Here is a 19,861-nt window from a genome sequence, read left to right on the forward strand (position 1 = left end):
GATAGGAAGTACCCCCACCTCCATCCAGGGGCAGAGCCTGTTCTCACCTGCCAATACTAGGGGCCATATATGTACACACTGTAGGCAGTGCTTCCATATGTGTGAATGGCCCCTGTACAATTGACGAAGCCACCATGTCATCCCCCTCTATGACAGCTCTGTAGGATAAGGCTATTGTGCCCTATTTGGCAGCCAGCACCAATATAACCAAACCAGCTGCTAGACACTGGCCCAAAGGCCATCACTGGCCCATCCCCACATCTCACTTAACGTTTATGATCTCCTCGAAGGCTTTTACAGACTTTTTAGCTACAAATGCAGAGTAGGGGGGATAAGGAAGTGTTTGGTGACTTTCAAAAAGCCCTCCATTGGTAATCCTCTTCTTCCTCCTCAATAGTATGCCGGCCCCTCTTTCTGTTTAGTACATGTCCCCCAGCTTGCCCCCCGCTCCTGGACAGATGAGTCTGCCAGGACTCTGTACTCAGCTCTGCTCCACATCTGCTGGCCAGTCGCCCCAGCGCCTGCTCACCAAATCTCCTGCATGGCTCCCTTCACCTGCAGCTGCCACTTCTGCAAAATCCCACGGAGCCATTCCATGCCCACATTCAGACACGGGAGAGTCTGGGGTCCCTACTACAAACCAGGATCCCAAACTGCCTGCTTCCAAATCCCTTTTCAATTACACTCACTCCCACTCCTCACCCAGTTAGCAGTCTCCACTGTCACTTTACCCCATGGCAAGGGGACCACTCAGCCAGGAAAAGCTGACCTTGAAAAGAAGCAGAGCCAGACTCAGCCCCAGGCTTTAGGTGTCTTTAGAGGTCTCAGATTTCTTTCAGACAAACTTGCCTGTGTCGCCTCTCCCATATTACCTCATGAAAATGTATTTAAATGTAGACACCTGCTGTCAGACCCTCTACTAAATCCTCCTGCAACATGTTAAGTATAACTAACTAATTCCATCAGACCATACACACCAGAGGTTCCCAAACATGGGTCCACAGACCGGGTGCACCACGATGCACCTGGAGAGCTTTTTGTAAAATAACTTCCTGGGTGCACCCTTCCCCATGCCCTGCATAATTCTCATTCCACTGGTCTGGAAAAAACAACCAAGAGCTGTGTATTTCGAGTTCCCCAGAGACTTTAATACATAGCTAAGTTAGGGCATCACTGCTCTGGGGAGCTCTGTCATGTCTGTGGGCTCCCCATCATCTCCCAATGGCCAATTTTCTTAGGGCTGCATGAATTGGGATTATCAGCTACAGCTCAGGCCACACCATTCCATTTCTTCACCTTTTGTCACTAAGAGGATTTGAATGGTATTTTGCAATTTATGAAGCATTCTCATTTGATTTAGAGAATTAAATGATGTAACCACACATCATCTATCCTATCCTATGCCCCAGGGACTGTTCTCAGGGCTTTACATGTAGCAAGTCATCCAGTCCTCATGACAACACCATGGAGTGGGTTCATTATTGCCTCTGGTTTTACAGATGAGGAACGTGAGGCACAGAGAGAGGAAGGAAGCCACCCAAAGTCTTACCTTTAATACCAGAGCTCGGATTCAAACCCCAGCAGTCTTATAACCACTTTGAAAGCTTTCAACCACTCTGTTCTGCTGCCCTTCAGAGCAAGCATGAGCATGAGTCCCACTGTAAGGGTTTAGGGGAATGGAATGAGTTCTCAGGTGAGAGTGCACCTGTTTCATGTGTCGACTCTGGCCTCTCTGAAAGCCCCAGGTGTAAAACCACAGTCCAGAGCAGAGTTCCGTGGTGTCTAAGTCTGGGTCTCTGCTCCATGCCCTCCCGCTTCGTGTCTCTAGGAGCCTACCCGGGCCTCAGCTGCACCTCACTGTGTGAGAGGGGCAACTGGGTCCACTGGTGAGAAAAAGCTTGTCAAAGCTGGACCAGGAGCAAATCGGCTGAGCTCTAGAAATGGAAGGAGCTACAGAGACCATCAGGTCAAAAACAGAAAACCAGTTCCAGTTTACATTCCAGCTCTGATTAACTGGTAAAGTTGTGAGGCTTTCCCCCACCCCCAAAAAAAGCAAAGAGAGGAAAGAAGGAAGAGGGAAGGAAGGGAGCTTCCCCAAGTCACAAAGCCACTTAAGGACAGGTGAGATTCACAGCTCATTCTCAGTGCTCACACCAGGGTCCAAGCATCACCCACCTGAACATGAACAGGAGACTGGTATTAACTTCTATTAACTGCTACTCTGACAATAAAAGTCATCTGCTCTGACCAAAAAAGAGCTTCTCACCTAGTGAATGAGACTCTACCCAACCCTCATTCCAGAAGGGTTTGCAACAGCCAAGACAGTTCAGATGAGTAAAACCGTTGTGATCCAAAAGTGGTAGGGGATGAAAGTGTGACGTTTCTGCATGTGCTCTGAAAGCTGCAGTAGGGTGTCATGGTGAGGAGGACAGGGCTTTGGGCTCAGGCGACTCAGAGTAAAATGCCCACTACCTGATTCAAACCCCAGGTCTGCCACTTACTAGCTGCACATCTCTGCACAGCTCAGTCCTCTTGATAGCTCAGTCACCCTGGGATAACGCCAGGGTCCTCCGATCGAAAATGGGGGTGAAACACCTCTAACAGGGAGTCACTATAGAGATTCAGTACAAAAAATGCCTCCCCCAATGTTTAGCAGGCACTAAATAGTAAGTACAACCATCATCTTCATCATCATCATCATCATTATCGCCCACAACATAATTTCATGTTTCCCATGTGGAGTCAGGAAAGTCAGTGACTGAGCTAGGACAGAACGGTAATCGCAGGGGTGACTGAGGTTGGCAGGGCTCTTTTCCCCTCTCCAAAATCATCCCAGCTATTTTTAGCATCCCAGGATAGGGATTTTTAGAATCCTGGGGTTTGTTTTAATCAGTTTCCTGCCTTCTCCCCTGTTACTAAACCAGTGCTTCTTAACCAGGGGGCACGCCCCAGAGTGGAAAACATCTTGGGTAAAGTGGACAGGCTCCCAGCAGCGGGGGTAGATGAAAGGAGCATATTTAGTATTAGAATGTAATTTCACAGTTTAAGACTTAAAACCTTAATACATAGGACAGGAAGCAAAGCTTGATCACACCTTTACTTGATGGGATGTACAGAGAAGGAACACAACCCTCTTGCATATGAGTGATCCTCACGGAGGATAGGGCAGCGGCAGGGGGTGTGCACGAACCCTGGAAAGCAGTACCACAATCTCTGCAGGGGCCTGGAGTCTTTAGATTCATGACAAGAGGGTGTGACCTTTAAAAGGGGGGACTAAAAAACTGTATGCTAGAGATGGTTTGCCTCCTCACAAACCTACAGTGTACTATGGAATCAGAGAGCAGATAAACCATTGTGTGGGGGTCCCCGGCAAAGAAAAGAATCCATACGCTCTAAGTGACAGCTGGGGTGAGCATGGTGCATAAATGACGTGTGTAGCATGTAAGGATCGTCTATTTGCATCATTCTGAACAGAATTCTTCAGGGAGTTTGGGGTTTAGAGCTATGTATCAAACAGGTGAGGTGTTTTCATATATAATTTATAGCCACTTTGTTGCTTCTACAGGGGAACAGGGACCGTATCTTTGTGTCTTTGCATGCTCCCGTGCAATAATTGTGTGAATGGTGAATGAGCAATAAATCCCACTGTGTGCACAGGTACAAAACACATTCTGATAAATGCATATGTGTTGAAAGGTGGTATCGTGCAGTGGTTGAAAGTACCAACGATGGAACTATACTCTGCAAGGATTCAAACCCTAGATCTGCCACTTACTAGCTGCACATCTCTGCACAGCTCAGTCCTCGATACCTCAGTCTCCCTGCAGGTTCTCACGGATCGTGAAGATGGGCGAAAGAGGGGTTACACACTCTGGAATCCCAAACTCAGCGCAAGCTCTCCTGATAGCCCAAATACTGGTTTTAACACAAAGCAATTATTTAAGGGCCTCTGGGCCTCTCATTCAGCAAAAGGAGAAAAAAAATCAGCAAATGTCTCTGCTCTATCGACCAATGAGGAACCCGGAAGGGAAGGCTTTCTCAGTGAGAAGCTCAGAGCTTCTCAGGAGAGAAGGAATAACTTTAGGATATACGCAGACCAAAGAGAGCTGATGAGTATGTCACGTCCTAGGTGGACTCGCCAGCGCTGATAAAGGACAGAGGTCCCGACCAAAAGCCACCGCAGGCCCCTTGGTTTCTGATCTCACCAAGCTGGCCCTGGTGCCTGTCAGTACCTCAGAAAATCCTCAGAATTTCTCAAGGCTGAGAAACCAATTTCTTCCACGCCTGGGTAATTCCAAAGCAACTAAATGGATTGCTTTATCTAGCTGCAAATAAGCATGAGAAATTTCAGCCTGATTAGTTTGTCTGAACGTATAAATGTCTGAAGGCAGGCTTTCAGAATTAGGACAGACTCAGAGCACCAAGATGGCAGCAGGCTTGGCTTGTGCCTACGGTAACAGCCCAGGAAGCCAGGGTGGGTTGGAGAGGGGGATGGCTAGGAGCCCAGGTTCTTCTGCTGAAGGAGGGGGCGGTTCAGGTACAAAGAGGAACTTCCACATAGAGAGTTCATACGCAGCCTAGCTCTTTACTGACGTGATTTAATGCTCACATTTAGTTTGACGATATTACGACGCCCATTTGTAAGTGAGGAAACAGGCTGGGAGATGGGAAGCAACTTGTATCTGACCTGAACGTCCAAGCTCTTGAATACCCAGTTACTTTAACATCAACATTTCTCAGTTTTTACTCCCTTTTAAAAATCAACAACAAAGCAAATGCTTTGCAAACTCACATCAAAGATCAAAAAATTATGTAATCTGTATACTCATTGTTACAGCAATTTCCTATCTAAAAATTGATGCGAAGGAAACAATCGTGGATGTGCACGGCAATCTTGCCACAGACATACTCACTGCAACTTGGCTTATGGTGGTGAAAAGCAGAAGGCCACCTCAATTTCCAGCAACAGAACATGGTTAAATGGAGCTACCATTGTAATGAAATTATGTAGCCAGCAAGGACAGATGTAGATCACACAACATGCCAAAAGGCATTCACAATCCAGCGTTCAGCTTCACAAGAGTCTATTTTAAATGATCCCATATTTTGAAAATATGTTCTTTTATTATGTTTTTGTTTAGGTTTCCTATATGTTCTGAATTGAACACATTTGACTTTTAAAACATTTTAAGCTAGTGTGAAAAAGGAAATGTAGACAGAGCTGCCCCTTCAGGGGGACCTAATATTTTTTTTTTTAAAAGTAAAAATGATCCCTTTCGTTGGAAAATTACTTAAAATCCAATTTACGTACATGTCCCTGTTTACCAGGAACATACCTGTGGTATTTTCACTGATACCATATCCAAATATGGCCACCTAAAATGTATGTACTTTCATGACTGGCTAATCTGCTAGAGCCCTTGAGAACACTTTTTGTTTAAGACTTTGTATTTATTTGAGAGAAGGAGAAAGAGTGAGCAAGCACAGGGGAGGTACAGAGGGGGAGGAGCAGAGGGAGGGGGCTGAGCGCGGAGCCCAAAGCAGAGCTCCATCTCATGACCCTGAGATCATGACCTGAGCCAAAACCAAGAATGAAATGCTTAACCGATGGAGCCACCCAGGCGCCCCTCGAGAACATTTTCAAATGACATCAGGTTTCTCAGGTGTGCTGGGGCCCAGAAAGGTCCCCCATGATGACAAGGCTGTCAGCCACAGAACCGTGCAGACACCCAGTCTCCCAGGCCCAGGCCACGCTGGGCCTTCACTCATTAACCAGAAGTTCAATTCCCCTCAGAGCGGCTGGCCCCAGGGGTGGACTCTGTAATTCTTCTGAAGCAAGCCTTCCCTTTGGCTTTGTGTAGAAGTAGCAGCAAGAAGAAATAAAAGGGAAATGGTCTCAAACGGAGCTTCAGAGGACCACAAGCTTTTCTTCAAACCCCCTTCAACAGAAGGCACTCCGAAAACCAACTCTAAGATCTGCTGTTTGAGCCTGCAAACACTCATTAATAAACGTTACTAATTCCTTACTAATTATGACTTGTGAGTGTTTAATACCGAAACACGCTACTTACAACCAAGAACCTAGTCTTGGTCTTACAACCAAGTCTTACAACCAAGAACCTAGAGTTTTCCAGTCAGAACTGGACTAAGGCGTGAAGCGGAGAGGGAAGGAGCTCTGAGGAACAGTTTCCTCTGAAGACATGGCCGCAGCCTAGAAAAATGTATTCCTAAATGATGAAAGTCACATTGCCTGAAAAGGCATTGCTACAGAAGAATAACAGTAATTGAGCATTTTCCCCAGGATTACAGCCTTCCTCTCAGGCCTCAGGGGAGGGGACAACTGCTGTCCCATCTCGGGAGTGGGGACAGAAACAGTGGCCCTTGTGCCTCCTGCCCAAGCTCACTGGGCTGCCCCCTTCCTTGGCTCGCACCAGCATCAGAACAGGCCCTAGAGTTCTGGTGTTTTACTGGAGAGATGGGAAGGAGTTAAAAAATACTAAACCCAGAATGACAGCAACCTTTTTAGCAACAGCTGGTCAGAGAGACTCCTCTCCCTCGGAAAAGTGGGTGAGTCCACTTAGGTGAGGTAGAGCAGAGCCTTCCAGCAGCCTGAGACAAGGACCGGGACCAGGTCAGGCCTCTGGATTCCAGCGGATCCTGGTTTAAGCCCAGCTCTACCACTTCCTGGTGCTTATTCACCAGTTCCAGAAGTCGGGGTATGCTCACCATTATTCTGCTCGAGTTTTCCCCAAAATGACCCAGTTAGTAAATGACAAAGACCGCCCCCCCCCCCAGGGTCCCTGCCTCCCAGCAGATGGTCTCCTGACGCCGGAGTTACCACTCCTCAAGCCCAAGGGCACACGTGCAGGTGCACACACATCACGTCTGCCATGCGTGTGTGAGTGCATTACTGCACAATAACAGAGCAGGGGTCCCCAAGGGCAGAGGTCCAGGTCACAGGGTGAGCCCATGGATGTCTGGGACTAGAACCTAGGACCCCGGTCCAGCTTGCCTTCCCCAGAGCTTTGGGGGCTGCTCGGGCACCGGCCAGAAGGAGCACACGGGCTCCAGGGCTCTTGATGCCCTGGCTCCCCACCACATTCTCCATCACTTTGGGACACTTCAAGCTGCAAGTGGCTAAGCCTGGTATCTTTAATGATGCCGGAGTTCTAACAGAAATCCCAGGAGATCAAGAAAGTCCACCCTGATGCCAGCCTGACCCCTTTGTTAAGAACAGATGCCACCACCTAGTAACACATTCCACCAACACGCACCGGCAACCCCTCCCACTCAGCCCACTCTCTGAACCACCCTCTGGGCCCATGTCACGAAGCTCCTTTATTATTCATGTCCTCATGCGCACTGGACTGTAAACTCCTTGAAGGCAAGAACCACAAGGACATTTAACTTCCTTTCAGGAATTCTCACCTGGCATCTCGCTACAGGTTTAACTGCATTCTAGACCAACGGAATCCAGTCAGGGAGGTGTCACTAGGAGCTGGGGTCACACCAGAGTGAAAGGCAGGCAGGCAAGGACATCAGCGGGCTCTGGTTAGCCGGGTCAGGGAGCACCCGGAAGCAATCCTGGCTGTCGGCAGCCTCGGGGACAGCTGGAGACAGAGAACACACAGATGGTCCTTCCTGGGCCCCGGGGGTCTCCACTGTGATCCAAGGCTTCAGAGACAGCTCTCTGTGGGTGAGGGACCGAGGGGTGGGATCAGACGGAAGGTGCCATTGCCTTCACTCCTTGGCTTAAGCCCTGGAGTTCTCCTTTTCTTCCAAAGGCAAGTATTCTTAGACCCACCTCGACTCCCACCAAATGCCCCACCATTGTCTTTGCATGGCTGTGACCTTTGCATTCGTGTGAGGAGGGGCCGGCCGGCACAAGAGAACCACCCACTGGAAGACGGACGCAAACCACCAAGGTTAAACTCCCCACCAACAGCCGCGTGTAGTGGTTGTGTCGTGCTGACGAACCACGTTAATGGTTCAACGATTAGCTTCAGGAAGAGAGACAACCAGGGGACAGTCCGCATGGAGAAGAGACAGCCTAGAGGACAGCCACAGTAGGACACTGAAGCTGCAAGGAAGAACAGTCCTGCCAGCACACAGCTCCAGACCAACAGGGGGATTCCGGAACACGGAGTTTCCATATTTGGGTGACTGCACGTGGAAGTAACAGAATGATCCAAGTCTCAAGGCGCCCCCCAAGTCTGCTCAGCAATCTTTCCATCTTGGCCAAAGGGAAGAAAGACCGTTTAGAAAAAGAGGCTCCCAGCGCCCGTGACTGTGCCTGCCACACACACACACGTTTGGGGAGAGAAGGAAGGGTTTCATGGAGATCGATGCTCTCCTCCGCATGCAGACAGTGGTGGCATCAACTGGCCTCTCCTTTGCTCCTAAAAACATTTCTTTTTGCATTGAAGTCTGTATCTCCCTCCTGCCTCGAAAGCTCTGCCCCAGAGCCCACCGCGGCCTTCACCAGACACCCCGGCAGGTGCTACCACGTGGCCTCGCTTTATTTCCTTCAACAGGTGGGCGCTCCATGAAGTCCCCTTCTCTGTTCACCTGCTGCCGCGTGGCTCTTCGCCCCAACAGGACGTAAGCTCCACGTGGAGCCTGTTCCGACAAGGGCCCCAGTGCCGGGAACGGTGGCCGCCCCCCGCTAAGTGCTCAAGCCACACCTGTTGAAGTGGTTGAAGAAACTAATGGAAGAACGTGGCCTGAGGAAGCTGGGCTCTAACTTCCTGTCTGGAGGGTCAGGAAGCCAACAGCCTTTGAGGGTTTTTGTCCCCATCCTCCGGTAAGACGGAGACAGCAGCCTTCTAGACCAGTTAGGTTATTTTCAAATGTTCTAAAGTAACACAACACACAGTTTAAAGCTGTTCTGTAACTTAGGTTACTAACACGAACCAGACTTCATACTCAGAAGTGAGGGCCTTTCTGTCCAAGAGAGTCCCATCTTTTCGCCTTTACACGCGCACACGCACGCACGCACGCACAGGCCCGCTCCCTCCCTCACGGACTCCTTAGTCACACAGGCTGTGCCAGGCCTGGCGGGTTCTGTTGCCGAACTGAATTCCTGTTCCTCTCTGACTTCAAAGATCCCACCTTACTCACATCTTTCCTTTTTTACGCCTTCTAAGAAAAGCAGCAGCTCCCTGAAGAATGGATCCAAACATCATTTCTGACTGAAGCTCTTGCAAGGGTGCCTGGGACTGTAGCCATCTCTGCCGGTGACCAAGCCGTGTGGGCAGGACGCACGGCCACTTCTCAGCCCAGGACAGGCCAGGCACCACCTTCTGTCCCCTGGCTGGAGGGTGGAGGTGATTGAGCAGAGAAGGGGAAAAGTCCAGTTGCTTGGCAGCCTCAGAACACCACCCTTGTCATACCTCAAGGGTGAAGGATGGCCACCACCCTTCCTCCCCCTCTCCTCGCTCACTGGCTCTTGACTTCAACGCCGACAGGGTGGCCCTGGGAATTTTACAATCCTCAGAGAGAGGAGAACAAAGCCTTTCATAGAGAGCTACAAGCAGCAACACCCTCATCACCGCGACAGGGGCAGTGGCTGAGGAGTTTCACGGAAGCCCGTTTAATGGTTCTCAGGTTTGAATTCACATCTCAGAACATCTCCCACTGATTCCGTGAATGTGTATGTGCCTTCCAAAACGTGTCTAACTTTTAAAATACGGTACGTACATGATACTATGCTGAAATTTGAAAGAAGAAAAGCTGATGTCTGCAAAAAGTGTTTAACGTTCTTTGGTTTTGTTAGTAAAAGACAGTTTGGTGGTGCCAAAAACTCACCAAAAAGTAACCACACTGGGCTTGGGGTAGATTTCTTCCAAAGTGTTTACCACTTATATACGTGCTGGGAGAGAGCAAAGCAGGAGGCATCTGGAGTCGCTTAATCCCATGTACGCTGTAGCCCTTTGGCTTATGGGCCTTCCCCACCATTAGGCAGGTGCCCTTCTGCTAAAATGCAAGTATCTTCCCTCCTCCTCCAACTTTGTTCATTCAGTTTCCTTAAGCTCATGAGAGATCTGAGGTGACGCTACATAAATTGTGTCCCTCTGCTACCCAAAACGCTCAAAGGACTCCCCATCTAATTCAGAATCAAGTCAAGGCCCTTTCAGAGCCCAGGCGTCCGGTCTCCCCTAGCGGTGTCTCGGCCCCTTCTACTCTCCCCCAGCTCAGCCTCTCCATTCCGATGGAAGGTACCTCTTTGCAATCTTCCAGAGAGAGCACAGGGACACCCTACTCCTCAGGGCCTTGGTACTTGCTGTCCCTTCTGTCTCAGATACTGTTTCCCCGGATATCTTCAGGCTTACTCCCTCACCCCATTCAGCCCCTGCTCACATATCACTTTATGGAAGAAGCCGTTCCTGGCCACCCAAAACATGGACTACCATCACCTACCCTCTCCTCCTTCCCTCACTGCATTTCCCTGACCAGAAAGCAAGCTCCGTCTGTGGGGGAGAGGGGTGGTGTCTATCATCTGCCTCTTCCCACTAGTACGTAACTCCACAAGCATGGGACCTGTCTGGTTCACTGCCGCTCCTCGGTGCCCAGGTAAGCTCCCGCCTGCCACATGGGAGGGAAGCACTCGAACTCCTGCCGAACTGCCGAAGGAATGAGAGCAAGGACACCTTCATATAGAGAAGGATGTGGTATTCCTGCAAACGCAGGAAAAGAAAAGGGGGAGGGGGGGTGGGACAAGGTCCTGTCACCCGGTTTTGCCAAAAGTTGATGACCAAATATGCTGAGTGACATGGTATTTAACCAGCCTCTCAGGGTACACCTGATATGCAGGTATTAATACATTAACACCAGAACTAGGTCAATGAGCTTTGCCTGGATGCCTAAGATGAGTGGCATTCTTCCTCTGCTGTGTGTGGCTCCTGCCTTCAGCAGTTTGGATGTTGAGCATCAGAAAGCAACAAACGAAGGCAAATCAACACAGCACTGAATGGACAGAAAAGCGCATGCAAGGTCAGCAGTCAGCAGACACACCCCGAGGGCTTGTGAAGTTGGTAATAAACGGGGTGGTGGACATGATGCTGGGTTCATGAAAAGATCTAGAGAGAGTGTGCCAAGCAGACATAGGGAGAGGGGGAAGTCCACGAAGAGGTACTTGTTCCGTGGGCAGGAGAGGGAGAGAAGCCGATTGCGTGGGGCTGCCCAGAGGGGTGGGCCCGGGGAGATGGGAGACCAGACACTGTCGTACAGGTGGCAGGGCTGTATCCTGTAGGCTCAAAAGCCAGCATCCCATGCCTTCCCAAGAGGTTGATTTCCAGCTACAAATATTCACTGAAAGCCTACAGGTAAGAGAAGCATATGAAGCACGGGGCGGTAGAGCCTTACGTTCCTCCCCCCAGGACCCCCCACTGTGGGGGAGCACAGCTCACAACACTTCCTGGAGCCTCACCTGTGCCCCACACCTGAATCGGCTCATTGCATCCTCTCAATACCAGGAGGTGGATACTATGATTTCCTAGATGAGCAAATTGAGCCTCTGAGCAGGTGCCTGACCCAAGGTAATTCAGCTGCAAGTGGTGAGGTCTGGACTGAACTCAGGCAGCTTGGTCAAGAGCCTGTGGCCCTCACGAACACCCTACCACACCTCCAGACAGCAGGGATTAGAACTGAGGACCACAGGGATTCAGGGCACCAAAAATCAGGATTGTCATGCTACCAAGAAATCTGAGTTGCTTCTGAGTCAGAGAGACAGTCTGAGAGATGGCATCTGGATGCCACCCGTAATAGGATTTCTGGGACATTTCATGGGTGCGAAGGAACAGAGGTCTGAAGTGAGGGCAGCCCTGGGAAGCCTGGGCCAGGTCTCGAACACACACACAAGTCATGACCCCGCGTGTGGAATAGACAGTTTGCCAAAACAGCACCCGATGGGAGAGAACCTGCCTCAGCTAGGCAGCTAGACAAGGACCCCTATGAAGCAAATGAGGACTTGGGACCCGAAGAAGTGGATGAAGGCAGGGAAGAACAACCCAGGGAGCTGGAACAGTGTGTGAGGAGGCTCTGAGGTGGGAAGGAGGTCAACTCAGAACAGCAAAGGCTCGTGCACAAGGTTGGTGGGGGGGCGGTGGAGAGGGGGTTGGTCAGGCAGCCAGGGCCAGAAGAACCGGCTGGATTCATCCAGGGCTGGGAACTTCCTGGAAAGATACAAGGGAAGGGACAAATGGGAAGGGCATTTAGGGCAGTGATTTGAAAGGTCCGGACTCTGAACCAAGGAGGAAAGCAAAGGTCTGCAGGAATTAGGAAGGAGGGAGAAGAGGTCCCAGGGCAGTGCTGGGCAGGCGAGCTGGGAGGAGGGGCAAGGGCAGGGTGCTGAGGGAGAGGCTCAGGAGCTGGAACATTATCCGTGACCACAGACCCAAGGTACCAGGGAGGAGAACGAGAGGGTCCCTGGAAATGAGAGACCAGAGGGTGCTGAACAGGCCTCCGTGTAATTGAGCCCAGACACATAGAAAGGAAAATGAGAAGCCGGAGGCCAGGGTCGTCAGGGAACCAGGGGACTAGCTGGACAGAGGGCACGTCAAGGTGACCCTGAATCAGGGGAAGGGAACTTGACTAGAGTGACCCAGTGGGGACGAGACCGACCTTGACCCACACACATCTGTCCTGCCTCCACAGCCCTGCTCAGCCTGGGCCACCTCACAGCTGCACTGCACCCAAAATGCTGCAGGACAGGCACGCAGTTAGGACAATGGCCTCTCACAATCTGTCCCCCCAGGGGAAAGGCACACGCACCCTAGTCCCTTCCGCACGCAGCACCTGTGAATGCCCATTCTCGCACACGTGGAGGAAGGCGCGCCGATGTTTTTTCCCCAACTCCCACCCATCGTCCCGGAAGTATCACCGCCCCCCCTTATGTAATCTCTTAGTTTCTTAAATTATGCTAATGAGGACAGGGCCTCACAAACACTATTAATAATGAAATACAAGACATGGAGTTCATTTGATAAAATATTCATTAAAGGTGTAATTAAATGGAAAAAAAAAAGACACTGATTTCTGCGTGAGGGAAAACCCTACAGATCTGAAGAACTGAAGGATCACACATCTGTCACCATTCGGAAGCTTCAGTAATTCTAGCAGGGATGCCATGCAGGACGGAAATATACGTGAAGGGGCTGAGAAATGAAACACGCTCTCCAAAAAACCAAGACCTTCTCTGTCATTTTCTACTAGAAGAGATCTTTTTCTCCCCCCACAAAGGAGATCAGAATTTGCTATAGTTTTAGGTAGATAGTATATACATCTGACTGTATAGAGTTAGATGGAACAACTCAATAAATCCTAAGTAACTTAAAATTACCAATTTTTAGAATGATTTCTCAAGAGCATTAAGTAACTTTAAGGTCAGAAGAAATCTGGTTAAAAATTCATACCTCAAGAATTAAATGGTAAAAAAAAAAAAAAAATGCTGGCCAGGCCTGTGGCCCTTGTCCTCCCACAGGCCTTTGCCTGCTTGTGGGTAAACTGAGGCTCCAATGGCCGACTTCTGTGTGCCCTCTGGGTGAGAGTTCTCGGAGTCACCCAAAGAGACTGTGCAACAGAGCTGTTAGTCATCTCCTCGAATTCAATTTACTGTCACAACCTCCGTGAAGCCCTCTCTCTACCCTCCACGCAGAAGGAGCAGCTCCCTCCTCTAAGCCACCCTCCTCCTCATAGGAACTCAAATAAAGCAGAGCTCATCCTTGGCTGCAATTATCAGTGTAATATCTACCCAGCTATTAGGCTACCAGCCCCAGGCTGTAAGCAGGGCTGTGGCTGAGTCAGGTTTCCGTCCCTGTGGCAAGCCAGGAAAGAGGCAACAGAGGGTGCTCAGCCAGCACTGATGAATGAGTCAGTGAGTAAGTGAGTGCTCCTACCCCCAGTCTTCACAGGGCCCCACAGAGGGGGTCCCTTGGAAACCTGGGGAGGGCAAATTTTGAGGGTTTTAGTAGGACAGGCCATGAAGCTCTTGCCCCAGCAAGTCCAGAGTTTTTGTTGAACCCACCACAGAATGTCTCAACAACAAGAAAAAAAAGTTATCAAAACATGTGTCCTCTATAACCGATATGGCAGCCTCTGGGTACTTATCCAAAGAATTCACAATTTGCAAACACTATGAAGGTCTTCCAGAATTATTTGATTGTGTAGTATTACCACAGGGATCTACTGAAGCAAACCTGGGCAGAACCACCGGCTAGAATGGACACAGCCCCAAAAAACTGCCACCAGAGACCACCCACCCGCCTTCCTTCAAGCAGCCACTGGTTATGAAGTTAACGCCACTCCGAATCCTGAGTTCTTCTGTTGGTTCCACTCACCTACTGGATTTGCCTTTGACATCCCAAGGCATTTTCTGGGACCTGACGAATAGTCTTTATTAAACTGACTCCAGACATGGTAACAACGCCCCTAAAGCTCTGGCTCCTGATGCAGGCCTTGAGTGGAACACCCTCTCAGCAAGTGTGGTAAAGATGAGAAAACACAGCATTCGGTGACCTAACCCATTTCAAGTACTCACTTTGTGTCCGTGGATATCCAAAATTCACACCACCAGCCTGGTTTTCTCTCCCACGCGCCAGCCAACTTGTCTAGGTTCCCACAGGTGTCTCCACCTGGATGTCCGACAGGCATCTCAAACTCAGCATGTCCCAAACAGAGCCCATGATCCTGCCCTCTCCCCTGAAGCTGGCCTTTTCCCCAAGATTCTGTAACCCCGAACACAGCCCTAGCCCACACCCAAGCCCAAACCCTCAGAGTCTGTCTTTCCTTCTCCTCCTCTTCTGCCACAACCAAACAATCCCAATCTCTCTTCGGTCCACTCACCAGTCATTCCTCCGTCTGTCCCCTCCTGTCCATCTCCACCATCCCCATCAGAGTCCGCATCACCTCAGTTCACCCCCCGCCCCCCGCTTGAGCAATTCCAGCACCTGAGTGACCACGCTGCTCAGTGTATCTTGCCCTTCCATCAACATACATCTACCCAGTAACCAAGGCAGTCCTCTACTTAAAACCCTTCAGTGGCTCCTCACAGCCCTTAGGACCAAAGCAAAGCCCCTGCCCTGGCTTGGAAGGCCCATGATGTGACCCTCAACCCCTTGCCCATGATGTGTGGTCCTCAACCCCTTGCCCATGATGTGTGGTCCTCAACCCCTTGCCCATGATGTGTGGTCCTCAACCCCTTGCCCATGATGTGTGGTCCTCAACCCCTTGCCCAAGATGTGTGGTCCTCAACCCCTTGCCCATGATGTGTGGTCCTCAACCCCTTGCCCATGATGTGTGGTCCTCAACCCCTTGCCCATGATGTGTGGTCCTCAACCCCTTGCCCATGATGTGTGGTCCTCAACCCCTTGCCCATGATGTGTGGTCCTCAACCCCTTGCTCCTGCCCGTCCTGCTACATGAATCTCCATCTGCTTCCTTGAACTAGCCTTCATGCCTCTTCTTCATGCCTCTTCAACTCACCATCCAGGTCCTCGTTTATCCACCTCTGTCTCAGCGAAGCCCACCCTGACTCCTGAGACCACTTTAGGTCCCTCATCATATGCCCCTTATGCCTGTCTTCTGCTTGTCTATTTTTTTAATGTCTTCTCAAGGAAATCATTAGCTTTGTGAAGTTAAAGACAACGCTCATTTTATTCTGAACTAAAGGATCTGGGTTTGTTCAGTTCCGGTGTTCACTAACTGGCCGGTAACTTTGGGCTAGTTCCTTATCTTCTCCAGATCTTAATTCTCTCATCTGTAAGATGGAAACATTTAAATATCTGCTTGTCTAATCCAGATAGTTTCTGGAAATAACAAGACAACCGAAGTAAAGACAGTCTAAAATTTGTGAAGCTCTTTACAAAAGTGTAAAGGATTTATTACTATTGCTTTTCATGATACTGACAGTCTCTGGTCCTTGTGAATATTTTTTGTTGTGTAAAATGACTGGAAAAAAAAAAACACCTGGAGTGGATTAAGTTTGCTTTAGGATTTTTTTTTATGACACCCATTCTTCCCATTGTAGGGTGCCACAAAAATTGGGTAAGGAATCATTGCCTCTGAGACAATCAAGAAAAGCAAAGTAGGAGACAAGCAGGCTACTGATAAACCACAGGGTATAACCCATGGAGACAAGGAGCCACCTTGTCCTCCAAGAGGAGAAAAACCCAGAACAGAAGCCAGGAAAAAGTCAGTAGGAAAGGCCTCCTCTCCTTCCTCTGCATGAATTCCTCTGGCTAATGCCCTGGCCACAGGGTTGTCCCCATTTTACCAGGAACTAAGACCTTTCCTTCCTCTCCCCAAGGGGCTCCTTATGTGGCAAGGTTGCTCAGGAGAGTTCACTTTCCAAGGTTTTCCAGAAGAGTGAGTTTCCTGGCCTAGTACACACAGATCCTACATGCAGTAAGGGGGGGGGGGGGTTCCTCTGTTCCCAAACCACAGCTGGAACTACTTAAACCAAATAAGGAAGAGAACAAAGAAGTGGAAGGTCTCAGAGGCAGGAACTCGGGGTCAGGGCTTGGACAGGTCTTGGTGGCTTTGAATGTTCTCACCTGGGCCCCCCAACCACCTGCCTGTGTAAGCTTCGGTTTCCTCTTCTGTGAAGCAAGGAGAACATGGCCTGCCAGGCCTCCCTCCCCAGGCAGCTGTCAAGGTCACTTAGGAAGGGGTAGATGCCCTCTGCAGAAGGGACAGCCCTGCATGCTTGCACTAGGCATCTGCTGTCCTCACCCAGGCGGCCCTCCCCCAGGCAGGGACCGGCTGTAGCAGGCTAAGGCTCAGTCCCCAGACCCGTGGGAAATCCAGCTCCCCCAGACAAGGTCTTCACACACTTTCCTCCTCGAATCAGGTGTTCAGTTCATGTGACACCAAGAGAAGCACATTCAGGAGGTAGAATCACAAAGCAGGCTTTGATAATGCTGTGATGAAAATAGGCCAACCTGCTTTAAGATTCAAACCTGGCCTCACCCCAGAGTCTGATCTTTTTTTTTTTTAAGTCAAAATTTTTTTTTTTTTTAAGACAATGACAATTCTTCCAGCATTGGGACTGTAAGTGGGCCAGCCACGTCTGCTAAGAAGCCAATCTATGCTACACCCTGTTGATGCATGCCCCAGCCTGACTCCCAGGACCCTGGCTCCCCAAGTGCAAATCCGTCTCAGACGACAGACGACAGGCTCGGGAGGGATGCCCCTCCAGAGGCTCTCCGGGCAGGCAGGAAGCGGTGCTCAGCATCGCAGCCCTGTGTGTCAGCTTCCTGGCTCTATTAATTAAGCTTAGTTTATGAGGCAAGAATTTCAGCAGCAGTAGAGGTGTGAGGAGACAAAGGCGCGTGAAGATGGCAACTCTGACCCACATTAAAAATGAATTATGAATTAGGCAGCTGAAATCGACACAACCTCTTCTTTTTCTACCCCCCCCCCCCCGTGTTTTAAAGAAGTGGAAGCATAAGGAGAAGGCATGAATTAGGCTTTTCATTCTTCAGGAGAGCCTCGAGCACAAATACACTTTGGGGATCTTCGCCTATTGAGACATCCTATTTTTTTCCCCAAGTCCCTCCCACCACGCTGGATTTCCAAACCCAGAACTAAGAGCCTCTCATGGAGACATCTACGCAACCTGGCGGAGCAGGAAAGCAGGCTTTGCAGACACATTCTGTTCAGTCTTTGATTAAGCAAATACAACAAGGCTACCATTCCAGCAATCCGCCGACCAACAAACCTTCCCATCTCCCAAGAATAGCTAAGAAGAGATCATCTTTGACCTTCAAGAAGTTTACAGTTAAGCTGGGGAACAAAACCCACAAGGCAATGTGAACCATGAGAAGGCCATCAGAGATGAGCTTCCTGACAGCCGGGACCGAGTCTGCTTTCTTTCCACATTCCTGTCCGAGGGTCTGTAATCACTGGGTGGTGGAGGGATGGATGAACAGGCAGATGACGGACAGAACAAATCACATGCTGAAGATGGAAACGTTCTTTAGTGGTAAATGTTGTGCAGGTCTGGGATAGCAGAAAGAACATACAGACCACTCTCAAAAAGCCAGAGCATCGATCCAACCACCTCCCCACCTGCCACCAGCATGCAACTCAAAACTTCTTAGGACACTAGGTGCTAGCTTGCATTATAAAAAGCTCCTTGGAGGTAGGATGGGTGTGTACCTGTTCACAGTCTCCCACGTTGGACATTCAGTGAGCAGCTGAGCGGGTGAGAATGGAGCGGGGGGTTGGGGAGGAGGGTACAAGGGAGTGACAGCATGGGTTTCCAGATCCCACCTGGATCGGGACTTGTCAGACTTAGCTTGTCACCCCGAAGCACTATACGCCACAGTCACTTTTCTTCCTAAGTGAGGCCAAAGCCCTTCACGGTAGAAACCAAATGGTCTCCTTGTGCTTTCCGAAACGGGAAAAAGAGGACTCTGACAAGCTCCAGAGGACGCCGCTCTCCTGCCTCTGTTCCCCCCACGGTGCTATAGTGCAGTCTAAGCCAATGGGCAAATGACCCTGCCCATTCTGCTCCTTGTAACTCTCCGATGGGCCACAACTTGCACACCTACTTAACAGAATGCCAAGGCAGCTGCCAGCGGCCCTTCCCTCCCCCCTGGCAGAGCTCCGGATTAAAACAGTGCAGGCACCAAGCAGAAAGCCCCCGAGGAGAGTCCCAGCTGGTGGTTTTGCAGTCGTGGGGGTCCTTATACTGCCTAAAACACACTTGGGCTGTTGCTGGCACCAGCCATTCTCGAGTCAAGGAGGGGGAGACGAGGATCCCAAGCATGCCCCCTACCTTGCAACAGGTCAAGAAGTATATTTGTGTCTAGCCTTACACCTGCAGATCATGGGGCTGACAAGCCCTTCTGAGAGAAGAGAGCTCGAACTGCATTTGTCAGACGCCGGGCAGACAGACCCAGCCCTCAGCGGACTGGCAGGATGTGCCAAGGCCCGTCCCCGAGCGGAGGAAGGAGGGACCAGGCAAGGAGACCAGCACTGGAAATATCTGCTCCCCACAGAGCCAGCCTCAGGATCCTACAGGTGCCCAACCGGCCTGAAAAATCCACCCTATTGCAGGTCAACACGCACGTGCACTGAGAGCCTCATCAACACTATTTTATTTCTTAACAAGTGTCACAAGTACATGTCCAAGGCTGAGTTCCAGGCGGGGTGATGGGCTGGGGGAAGACAGAAAAAAGAACAAGACTCAGCCCTGCTCATCAGGACCAGTCTAAAGAGACAGGTGAGCCATGCATGAGAAGGGTGAAGGCCTCCAAACTTTCCCCCCAATCACTTTACAGGATTTGTGTTTTGAAATAAGTTGTCAAAATTCATTCACAAACTAACCTTCTTTTCCCAGAATATAAGGTGCATGTCCTTTCAAGGGTTGCGGAGATCTCTGACAATTGGGGTGAGGGGAGTACACATAGATACAAAATTATGCATGTAATTTCAGGTAGTTCCCAGATAGCTGGATCCCCACTGGCAGGCTCCTAAGGAGTCCACAGACCCCGGGTCAAGAGCCCTGTCCCAAAAAGAAATCTAGTTGCACCAACTTGCTGGACTATTTGCAAGAACAGCACTGGAGCAGGAGTGGGGTGGGAGACCAGGTGTCCCCCAAGTCACAGCCTGCAAACTCTACTGAGTGCCAGAACCCAGGATTCCTGGAGTTCCTTCTTGGCTGACCCCAGCTGCAGATTCACCCCTGACACTGCTCATCTCCTACTCTTTCCTCTAGCTGCAAGGCTTTCCCTGCAACAAGGCTTTCCCTGCAGCTTAAGCCCTGACCATCCCTTTTCAAGTCAAGCTCAAATGTCCCCCCTTTAAAAGCCTTGCCTGCCCATCTCCCTACCTCTGGGAACCATGAGGAAGGCCTCCTG

General features: G+C 50.2%; 1 protein-coding gene across 5 annotated transcripts in view; it reads right to left on the reverse strand.

Annotated features, from left to right (window-relative positions):
• The window catches only part of CACNA1D (calcium voltage-gated channel subunit alpha1 D), a 292,448-nt gene that overhangs the window by 186,916 nt on the left and 85,671 nt on the right, over positions 1-19,861 (reverse strand). The gene's annotated exons all lie outside the window — the stretch shown is intronic.

The sequence above is a fragment of the Eumetopias jubatus genome, unplaced genomic scaffold (assembly GCF_037043125.1).
Source record: "Eumetopias jubatus isolate StellerSeaLion01/CBP00866 unplaced genomic scaffold, mEumJub1_p1.0 scaffold_1, whole genome shotgun sequence".
In the NCBI taxonomy this organism is placed as follows: Eukaryota; Metazoa; Chordata; class Mammalia; order Carnivora; family Otariidae; genus Eumetopias; species Eumetopias jubatus.